The sequence below is a fragment of the Portunus trituberculatus genome, chromosome 12, assembly GCF_017591435.1.
Source record: "Portunus trituberculatus isolate SZX2019 chromosome 12, ASM1759143v1, whole genome shotgun sequence".
NCBI classification, from domain to species: Eukaryota; Metazoa; Arthropoda; class Malacostraca; order Decapoda; family Portunidae; genus Portunus; species Portunus trituberculatus.
In genome coordinates, this window is record NC_059266.1 from 5,010,539 (window position 1) to 5,021,365 (window position 10,827).

Here is a 10,827-nt window from a genome sequence, read left to right on the forward strand (position 1 = left end):
TGACTGTTTTAGTGTGTGTGTGTGTGTGTGTGTGTGTGTGTGTGTGTGTGTGTGTGTGTGTGTGTGTGTGTGTGTGTGTGTGTGTGTGTGTGTGTGTGCGCGTTTGTTTGTGTTCACACACACACACACACACACACACACACACACACACACACACACACACACACACACACACACACACAAAATCAAGAATAATAATCAAGAATCACATCCGTTGAACCTAAATCGCATTACTTTCCTTAATTAGTGGCAGAAAAATCCATTAATGGCTATAATTAGATAATAGACATCCATTAGACTCCAAAAAATTAATGCCACTCCTTTCCATTTTCTTCCACAGGCGGAGTGGGAGAACAACGCCCCCTTCCCGCCCTTTCCCGCCCCTTCCCGTCCCTGCCATGTGAGTGTTGTACCTGTCAATTTTATCTTTTGGGACCTTAAAGGGAGAGTAGGAGTGTGACCAGAGAGAGAGAGAGAGAGAGAGAGATTAAAGGTCAAGAATGATTCCTGGTGGTGTCTTTCTCTAGATGGCAGTAAAGTAGAAAAGAACAAAGAAAAAAATGCAGGTGTTTTAGTGATGTGAAAGATTCCGAAATTCTTCTCTGTTTTAGCTCGTGATGAAGAGAAGAAATAAGACTGAAGGTATTGTTGTTGAGAGAGAGAGAGAGAGAGAGAGAGAGAGAGAGAGAGAGAGAGAGAGAGAGAGAGATTTTGTAAAAGTTTATTAGGATCTTCTTATATCATGTTTTTTACCTGAGGCGCGTGTCATCAGGAAGTCAGGTGTAAACAGGAAGGAGGAGGAGGAGGTCGTGGTGGTGGTGGTGGTGGTGGTGGTGGTGTTGGTGGTCTTCGCTAATCAGGTGTCGTGGATTTTACCTGAAAATCGCAGCGAAGGAGTGAATGAACGTAATTAATTAGTCTCACCTGGAACGTAGCACCTCCTCTTCATTAGTCTTGGGGATCGGGGATGTGGCAGGGGTAGGGTGAAGGATCTTCCTCTCTCTCTCTTTTTATTTATTTTTTTCTATTTATATATTTATTTATTTATTTTGATTATTATTTTTTTTTTTTGTTATTTTGCCATGCTTAAAAATTCTGCTTCTTGTTTGAAATGTGTCCTTCGTCTCTCTCTCTCTCTCTCTCTCTCTCTCTCTCTCTCTCTCTCTCTCTCTCTCTCTCTCTCTCTCTCTCTCTCTCTCTCTCTCTCTCTCTCTCTCTCTCTCTCTCTCTCTCTCTCTCTCTCTCTCTCTCTCTCTCTCTCTCTCTCTCTCTCTCTCTCTCTGTTTCTTTTTTTCCCTGACACTGTTGACTTTAAATAATATGTCTTTATTGAATGCTTTTTAAGATAAAGATGAAGAAAACGAGAATATTTATAAACTCTCACGTAGTTCATCATGTTTTTAATCGTGTTTCTTTTACTTTTTCATTTTACTTTAATTTTTCTTTTCTTTTTTTAAAGGGGCGTTGATTATATTTCATTTTGTTATAAAGTTACTGGAATTTGTATATTTATTTATTTATTCTTCTATTTCCTTAAAAGTGGTAATGTTTAAACGGAAGAAAAAATTTTTTTTTTTTTTTTTTACACGTTTTTCATGTTTGTTTCTTACTGGGTTAAATGTTATGTAATGTTTTTTTTTTTTTTTTTTTTTTTTTTTCAGCTTTAGCAATTCAACTTTAGTAGAAACACAAACAACATCTTTATTTCCCTTAACCATTTTCTTCCTTTCATCTTTTATATCAGACGTTTCGACATCTGATATAAAGATGTAAGGAAGAAAATGATTAAGGAAATAAAGATGTTTGTGTCAACGCTGGCTTTACAATTTGCCTAAAAAATTTGTTCATTCATTTGATATTTTTTCTCCTTATGAATATCCCCTCAGTTATTCCTTAACAAACTAGTAAGTATCCATAACAAAACTAATATTTTCCTCTTCCTTAACAAAAGCAACGGGAACATATATGACGCTTGGATTGCCCTTTGTACAGTATTTCGCGTCCTAAGCCAAACAATCTAAATACATTCATCCCTTGACAACCACTACATACATCCACTTGTAGAGATGATGGTGGTGCTGGTGCTGGTGTTGTGAAAGCTGCTGGTGGTGGTGGTGGTGGTAGTGGTGTACTTTCCTTTGTTCTGGTAAAAGTTTTGGCCACAGATGTATGTTTCCGGTCCTTCGGGAGTGTGTCAGGGAGTACATGGGAAATTGTAAAAGTATGTAAGGTTGGGAAGTGTAGCCCTGAGGGAGCGTTGGGGGTTGGGAGAGGCAGGGGAGGAGACACTAGGGAGGAGGGACGGAGGAAAGAGTGATAGGGAGCAGAAAACACAAGGGAAACCAACACATATTGATATACAAATATAAGAAAGGCAGACAAATTGACATAAACAATGACTCAAGGGAGAGAGTTGGTCAAAAGAACGAATTAGATTGAAAGTGACAAAGATGAAAAAATAAAAAAGACTCGTGAGTGGTGGTGATACAAATAGGTAAAAGCATAGCCGGATAGAAGTGTTCAGGTTCTTAGTAGTGCACAGGCAGTTATACAGTGGTGGTTAGTATTAGGGACTGTTGGCGCGTTAGGCAGAACAACAACAATAAGTCTCGTAAGTAGAAGAGGAACATAAGGCTTTATAGAATAGCTATTCAGAGAGAAAAGCTCAAGTAAAAATATATTAAAAAATGTATATTTGAATTAATACAATGTCATACGAGCAGCTTGTCTGTACACGACTCTGTACGTTTTTAGGCAGCTCGTGTCATTGTATCCGGTGTGTGTCTGCGTGGATCCGGCTGGCACCGGTATGTTGGGCACGGCGTGCCCAGACAGAGAGAGTGGAGGGCCAGATGTCGTTTCCATGTAGTTTGGAATGCCTTGTCAGTGAGGTAATTATAAATTATTTTGCTGCTCCGGATCCTGATAATATCAGTTAATATCTCTAAAGTACAGATTAGTGTGCTTTTATCCGTGATAATTAATTACACCACATCTGTTGTTGTTTTTGTGTTGTAAATTAGTTCTTGCAAATATAAATGACATGCTGTGTACCAAATAGTTGTATAATAGATAAGATCAGTATATGAAATTGTATAACAAATTAAAGATGAGTATTTTTTGCATAAATTGAATTCACATATTTTTAATTAATTCCCTAAATAAATGTGGATCCGTTAGTCCTGATGCTTTGCTTACATAATTTGCATATGAGTGATATTAAGCAAGTGCCTAAAGAGTTTCATATCGTTAACGTAATTCATAACAGCATTATTGATTTTGGCGGTAAAGTTTGAGTGTGTGTTGAGGGAAACAACCTTGACTGTTTTCTCAATAGTTGAAGCTGTTTGATGGGCGGCCCAGTGGGTGACGTGAACCAGCTCACTGTTGCCTGTGTCTTGTCGTGTGCCGCGTGGTGTAAGTGAAGATAAACAATAACGTCAACAAGTGGCAGTAGTTATAGTGTATTACTTGAGGCACGACATCGCTTTTATGGTTAAGAAATAATACTAGACCCAGAACTGAAGATGTTATATAAGATTTGTTACTGGTAAATGTTGTGCATCGTGTCACTCAAAAATCTGAAAAGCCATCGAACGCCATAGACGCTTGATTCGCCTGCAATCCAACAAACGCTTTAACTTAAATATAAAAATAATTTCCTTAGCTTCAACAAACACTCTCCCTTGGATCTCACGCTTGAATGCCTTTAAATCTCACAAACACTTACTTTTCCTTGAATCTTGCAAGTAATTTCCCGTGAATCTCAAGGACAATTCATCTTCCTTTTAATGATTAAATATGAGATAGTGTCGAAAATTATTGGATCACAACACACACACACACACACACACACACACACACACACACACACACACACACACACACACACACACACACACACACACACACACACACACACACACACACACACACACACACACACACACACACACACACAGAGAGAGAGAGAGAGAGAGAGAGAGAGATAACAATAATAATGATACATTGAATAAATGAATAATAAGATAAAATAAAAAAAAGTTATTTAGTCAAACTTAAAAAGTGGTTTAAACTGCATGACAGTGCGTGCACGGTCAGCTCTGTGGAGTGTCGCGGCAGGAACCCAAACTACTAATCTGATAACAGTGAGTGCTTGCTGAGGAAGTCATTTAAACGGGATATCATTACCCAGGAGCCTCAGGCAGGTGGCGCCACCCTCCCTGACCTGTAGCGTGTGGAGTAGAGTGGTCAATTTTCCCTCTCAGAGAGTCTTTACATTCCCACCCGTAGCTGCCCAAGTACCCTTCGCAAGGCTGAGTGAAAACAGACTAAATAATACAATTAATTTACTGTTCAATGTTTAGCGATGGCTGTAAAGCAGAGATAGCCTGAATGGTTAGTGAATGAAAAGAGAGATGTGCAAAGTAAAGGGTTTAATTGAGTTTTTATTGAGTATTATTTTGTGGCTCTGTTTTGAATATTAATGTACCCTGTTGGAATATCTTTAATCTTTTTTATTACTTTATCTATTACTGTTTCACAATGAGGTATGGGAAGCTAGAAGGGAAAACACAACGAATAAATGTAAAATCAAACAGAGTGGAAAGAAACCATCCAAAAGATAATGGGAATGATGGAAATAAAATAAAAAGACTCACAGATAAAGAGAGATGACAGAAATAGACGAAAAGGAGAAAAATTAATAATAAATGCAAATTAAATAAGAATTGCATATAGATAATACGCATATATTGCATATGTGATAATACAGTACAACGAATAAAGTGGTGTTGATAAAAGGAATACATAACACTACATTGATAATAATAGTAGAGATGAAAAATAGAGGTAAAGAAAGAAGGTCCATCAGAGAGAGAGAGAGAGAGAGAGAGAGAGATGTGTGTGTTTGTGTGTGAACGTGTGTGCGTGTATGTGTGTCAAGGAGAGTATTTACCGGTATAATAAACGTACCTACTTCTTTTTAACTGGTTTAATTAGAGTATCGTCGGCAATTAATCTCTGCCTCCACTACCTCATTTCCTCTCCCTTCACTCTCCTACTCTCCCTTTCTCCCTCTCTCTCTCTCTCTCTCTCTCTCTCTCTCTCTCTCTCTCTCTCTCTCTCTCTCTCTCTCTCTCTCTCTCTCTCTCTCTCTCTCTCTCTCTCTCTCTCTCTCTCTCTCTCTCTCTCTCTCTCTCTCTCTCTCTCTCTCTCTCATGTTGTTGTGGTGCTCATGATTATAAATTTACGTCATCGCCTTGAACGATTTTTTAATGAAGACTTCAAGGGGAATATGTCAAGATTTTTCATAACTGCTGCTCACACACACACACACACACACACACACACACACACACACACACACACACACACACACACACACACACACACACACACACACACACACACACACACACACACACACACACACACAACATAACGCGCGTCATGAAAAAGAATGAAAGTAGAAAAATAATGAAAGTGAATACGTGGAAAAACTGATTAATTAATTGGGTAACGTGTGAAATTAAATGAAACAAGTCAGGCACCGTTGTTGTTTTGTTCCTCCAACCCGCCCACACACACACACACACACACACACACACACACACACACACACACACACACACACACACACACACACACACACACACACACACACACACACACACACACACACACACACACACACACACACACACACACACACACACACACACACACACTGCTACTATTGGATATTACGTGTAGTGAAGGGCCGTCTCTCTCTCTCTCTCTCTCTCTCTCTCTCTCTCTCTCTCTCTCTCTCTCTCTCTCTCTCTCTCTCTCTCTCTCTCTCTCTCTCTCCAAACATCCGTACCGTATGAACACTCAGACACACTTGAGACTACACCTTCAAAAAGCATGGGGAAGTGTTTGTACCTGAACCTTCTTACTCTCACCTCACTGCTCCAGTCCTGAAAGTGCCCGCCCACCCGCCCGTCTGCCTCGCCCCGCCCCACCTTGCCCCGCCACCGCAGCTCCGCCACCGCCTGCTGATCTGATAAGGGTATTTAACTTTCGGTGTTGTGGGCGTGTGTTGCTGACTTTCACTTGGGGAAATGAAGAGATATGTAGTGGAATTTTTTGGTTTAATGTTGTTTGGGTGTTGATTGTAAGAAAAATGAAACTACTATGGTTAGATTTTATCACGGAGATAAAAGAAAATGCAGGATAAGTTGTTCTTTTACTGCTTTTGGTTATGGTTCACTATGAAAGAAATGAAAGAAATGTAATGAAAATTGTTACTTTACTATTATGATTGTCTTTTGTTAGCTCTCATTGAGAAAAGGCAGGAAAAGTAGTTGTTTTACTGTTGTGGATATAGTTCGCTAAGGAAAATGTGTGAGACGTAGAGAAAATAGTTGTTTTAACTCTATGGTTGACTGAGCATACCCTGAAAGAAAACTAGTGAACAATAGATGACAGGAGGACAAGGAGAAAGTTTACAAGTTATGGTTGTGAATGGCTGGAGGAAATTTATTTTAGTGCAGCCTATAGGGAGCTTTAACGATTCCGCTGCCACGCCTTTTGACTCTTAGGGGAATGATATGTCACAGGTTTTGAGTTTGATACAAAAACCCCAATAAAATAGTTAAGATGATTAGATAAAACACCAATGGATGATTGCGGGGCTCAAACTTTTTTTTTTTTTTTTTTTGTGAGTATGTGTTTGAGTAATATAATTTCAGTGTATGTGAGAGTAAAACTAAAGAATGCACAATTGCTCAAAATGTGTCAGCCTTGTCAGTATTCTGTAGTGAAACGGTTAAGGAGATTAAAGAGGTGTATGAGCAGAAATAATCGTGAAAAAAAATGCATGTGTGTGTTATGCAGATCCCGCCAAGCGTAGGTCCACCTGTTTCTTGTTCCGGCCTCCCATTTTGTCCCTCAGTTCCAATGTTCCCTCTCCTCAGCCTCTAAGCAGCACGCGAGGGCACCAGAGTATTAAATGTAATTACCACATAAGAGGAGAGCTTCTGCATAAAGTTAGGTTAAGGTAGATTAGGTAAGGTAGAACGTCACCTACCTTTACCTTATATGACCTAACTTAACTTAATCTAATATTTTACATTATCTCACATTGTTTTACCTTATCTTTCTTCTTTGTTGTTGTTGTTTTTTCTTTCCCTTCCCTCCTCTTCATTTTTCTTTTCCTTTTTCTTTTTTTCATTTTTATTTCCTTATATTACCTGTCCTGTTACTTTTCCCTTCCCTTCCTTTCCTTCCCTTCCCTTCCTTTCCTTCCTTCCTTCCCTTCCCTTCCCTCCCCTCCCCTCCTCTCCTCTCCTCTCCTCTCCTCGTCTCTTCTCTTTTCTTTTTTTCTTCCCTTCCCTTCCCTTCCCTTCCTTTCCCTTTCCTTCTCTTCCCCTTCAAACCTTAAGCAACTCAACCCAACCCTACACAAACCCAAACCAAACCTAACTCAAGCCAAACATAAACTAGACTATCCCTTCTAACCTGACCTTATCTTAGCCTAGATCAACATACCTGACCTTGCTCATACCTTACTTTACTTCTTTACCTTACCTTACCTTACCTTACGTTTCTTTATTTTATTTTTTGCTTTATTTTACTTTATTTAATTTAGCTCGTCTCATCTCACCTCACTTTACCTTAGCATATCATAATGAAGATTGATTTTCCTTCCTTAGCGTAACCTAACCAAACCAAACCCAAACTAAACCAAACCTTAACCTATCCCAACCCAGCCTAACCCATCCCATCCCAACCCAACCCGACCCAGCCTAACCCATCCCAACCCATTTCATCCCATCCCATCCCAACCACCAGTACATTCGCCATCATTGTCAGCCAGGCGGGGGCTAATGTGGCGTGGTGCAGTGAGGTGTGGGCGTGATTCACACCATTACCTGCCCTTTGGTGCCGGCGGTTACCTGGCTGTCTGGAAAGGCCTCGCGAGACACCATCGATGGCTAAAAAAATAATAAAAGAGTAAAATTGTTGTTTTCCCATGCCGGGAATCGAACCCGGGCCTCCTGGGTGAAAGCCAGGTATCCTAGCCACTAGACCACATGGGAAGATAAAAGTGGTTGAAATCTTGTTGGTGTTGCCGTCGTCTTCATATTGTTAGCTATCATTATTAACAACAACAATCACCTAGTATTGTTAGTTATTGGTTTTCCTACTGTTGCTACCACTACTACAAGTACTACCAGTGCTACTAACATTACATCTGCATTAGTTCTGGTGTCAGCACAATCAGACAGCTGTAGTGTTGTAGCTATAGCATACTTATTATCTGATAGAAATATAACGTTTATAAAGCACCAGCGATGTATTTGATAGTGATGGTTACTAATTGTGATGGGGGCTGCGGTTGTGGGGCCAAAAATAGTTGTAAGAGGAGGAATAGTTGCAAGAGTTGTGATGATGATAGTAACACTACTGCTAATAATAATTGTCCTAACATTCCAGTTCACATTCGTATTAATATTCTGCACCGTGGCACCGCACACACACACACACACACACACACACACACACACACACACACACACACACACACACACACACACACACACACACACACACACACACACACACACACACACACACACACTATCACCAGATAAGAGGAGTTTCAAAAAAAAAACTAGAAAGAAGTTACAAGTGTATTTTCTGCTTAGAGAAGGAAGAGGGGAAGAGGAAGAGGGCGAGGGGAAGGAGAGAAAGAGGAAGAGGAAGAGGCAGAGAAGAATCAGTGAGAGGCATTCAAGGAGATGTGAAGGAGTAGGTCTCATCCTCGAGAGAGAGAGAGAGAGAGAGAGAGAGAGAGAGAGAGAGAGAGAGAGAGAGAGAGAGAGAATAGGGGCAACGTAAAGTAGCCTCAAGGGGGGAGGAAAGAAAGGGAGAGAAGTGTGGATGAGGAGGTGGAAGGGAGAAGTGAATGAGGCTTTGTCGAGGAGGAGGAGGGAGTGGAGTAGATTGTGGGGGTGGGGGGGCAAAAAGGCCATCTAAGGCTTTAAATAGAAACAGAAAGAAAATAAGAAAAAAAAAAAGTTGGAGACAGGGGAGAGGAAGGGAGAGGGAGAGGGAAAAATGGAAATAAAAGGAGGGCAGGAAGGAGCACTTAACAGGGTAAGGACATGTTTTGTTCCTGTTGCGTAACGGGGGAGGATCTGCAGCGGGGAGGCTCACGGTGTTGTTGTTGTTGTTGTTGTTGATATTGCTGTTGTTGTTGTTGCTGTTGCTGTTATTGTTGTTGTTGTTGTTGATATTGCTGTTGTTTTTGCTGTTGATATTGCTGTTGTTGTTGTTGTTGCTGTTATTGTTGTTGTTGCTGTTGATATTGTTGGCATTGTCACGTTTTCTTATCATTATTATTATTATTATCATTATTATTATTATTATTATTATTATTATTATTACTATCATCATCATCATTATTATTGTTATTGTTGCTGCCTTCATCATTATTACCATTATCATGTCCTTGTCGTTTTCATTATTGTCGTTGTTCTCGTTTTATTTAGTTGAATGTCTTTTTTTCATATAGAATAAGGAAAAAAACTGTCATTCATAACCTCAATGAATGAATAGGATAGGGACTTACATACCCATTCATAAACACAGTGGATCAGTAGAATAGCTGCTCATATTCATATTTAAATGCTTTGTATAATTGTTAGTATTTTCATTCAAGACAGAATCAGTGGCCATCATCATTTTGGTGGCCAGGAAGGATTTTTGAAGTGGTCTTTAAGGTGAGAATGTGGTATACTTACATGTTGTGCAGGAGAATTTCTTGATACAGGTGCTTTAGTCGTAGTAGTGATAAGGGTAGTAGTAGTAGTAATGATAGTAGTACTAATAACAGTAGTAGTAGTAGTAGTAGTAGTAGTAGTAGTAGTAGTAGTAGTGGTAGTAATAGCATTATGACAACTTAGGGGTATTGCAGAGGTAGTAAAAAGAACAAGAGATGAGGAATGCGTTATTGTTATTATTGTTATTATTTTTTTTATTATTAACATTATCATTGTTATATTAGTAGTAGTATTATAACTACTATTATTATTATTATTGGTTTGGTGTACGGAGGGAATTCAAAGCAGACATGAAAGGAAACTGAGATTAAATAAACAAACGACAAACACGTAAAGGCAGATTGATGCCAATATCCGGTTTTTCCTTTCACGTGTGTGTGTGTGTGTGTGTGTGTGTGTGTGTGTGTGTGTGTGTGTGTGTGTGTGTGTGTGTGTGTGTGTGTGTGTGTATCCCTCGTTTCCCTTGATCTGACTTCAATACTTGGAAATTAATCTTTCACGCGAATATTTCGATTCCGAAACATTGTCCATTTTGTCGTTCCATTTGTTACAACACACACACACACACACACACACACACACACACACACACACACACACACACACACACACACACACACACACACACACACACACACACACACACACACACACACACACACACACACACACACAGTACCTGTCGTCTATCACACTAGGAAAACAATATATATCACTACATCTTTTTATTTTTTGTCACAGTAGGAATTCATTTTTGTCACAGAAATGCATTATTAAAGAGAAAGGTAACTTGTTTTCAGTTTTTACGTTGTGATGCCGCGTTTCCTCTGGTGGGGAGGGACGGGGAGGGGGCGTGGCGAGTAGGAAGAAGTGAGTGGGCGGAGTTTAAGGGCCTTACGGAGAAGTGATGCGGAGATGAAAGCCACGGTGGAAGATGAAAGTATTGGCTGTGTTTTGTTAAGCCTTTCGATCTTGTTGTTGTTTGTTGTTGTCGTTG

The 10,827-nt window shown here is 39.7% G+C and overlaps 1 non-coding gene across 1 annotated transcript; it reads right to left on the reverse strand.

Annotated features, from left to right (window-relative positions):
• Nucleotides 1–8,012: 8,012 nt before the first annotated feature.
• On the reverse strand, nucleotides 8,013–8,084 carry Trnae-uuc. Its single transcript has one exon. It is a non-coding gene; the product is annotated as a tRNA-Glu (tRNA).
• Nucleotides 8,085–10,827: the final 2,743 nt, after the last annotated feature.